The following is an 887-nucleotide window of genomic DNA, read 5'->3' as shown; positions in this document are numbered from 1 at the left end:
CGGGAGGAGCGCGGGGAGGAGTCCGGGCTGCGGCGGCGGCCGCGTCACAGCAGTGCTCCCGCTGCCCCGCGGCTCAGACCCGGCCGGAGTGCCGCCGAGGACGCGGACCGGGACCCGCACGGAAACAGGGGCTGCGCCGGAGGTTCCTCTCCGCGGGCCGGGGCGGCGCGACCATGGCGGACAAGGAGGCCGGCGGCGGCGACTCGGGGCCCCGAGGTGAGCGCAGGGCGCGGGTCCTGCGGCTGCGGCGGGCGGGCCGGGCGGGGGAGGGATGAGGCGCGCTCGGCCCGGGGCCCCGAAGCTCTCTCTCGGGCCGCGGGAAAGTGGGCGCGCACCCCGCAACATCTTGCCCCAGGGGGGAGGGCCGGGGTCAGCGCCGCGGCGGGGCAGGGGGTCCTGGGGGCCGCCTCCGGCCCGCCGGTCACGTGCTGCGCTCCCGGCCGGGGTGCGGACACTGCGGCGGGGACCGCAGCCCCCGCCCGGGCTCTCTGACCATCCTCGTCGTGGCGGGCGGTGGGTGGGGGGGGGCGCCTCCTGCGGGGCCCTTTGCGAGTGCGGGTGAGAACCTCCCCACCATGTCCATTCCTTGCGCGCTGTGCGGGGACGCCCGCGCTTGCGGAGTAGAGGGCCGGCCGCCGGGTGGCCCCGAATCCCCAGCGGCTCATTTCCGTGACTCAGCGAGGCGGGGGTGGGAGCCTGGGGCAAATCGAGGATTTGGAGCTGTCCCCTCGCCCCTCGGAGGTCGGACTTAACAAGCCCGGAGTGGGGGCTGCAGCTCCAGGCTGAACTGCAGCGCACAGCCCGCCCCGCCCATCCCCAGGGAGTCTGCGGGCTGTGGAGGGGCGAAGCGGCGGGGGCTCGTCCCCTGGTTGCCCGGGCCGGGGGGG

This window comes from Herpailurus yagouaroundi, unplaced genomic scaffold (genome assembly GCF_014898765.1).
Source record: "Herpailurus yagouaroundi ecotype Mexico unplaced genomic scaffold, PumYag 163, whole genome shotgun sequence".
Classification (NCBI taxonomy): domain Eukaryota; kingdom Metazoa; phylum Chordata; class Mammalia; order Carnivora; family Felidae; genus Herpailurus; species Herpailurus yagouaroundi.
Note: the sequence above shows the minus strand (reverse complement) of the source record.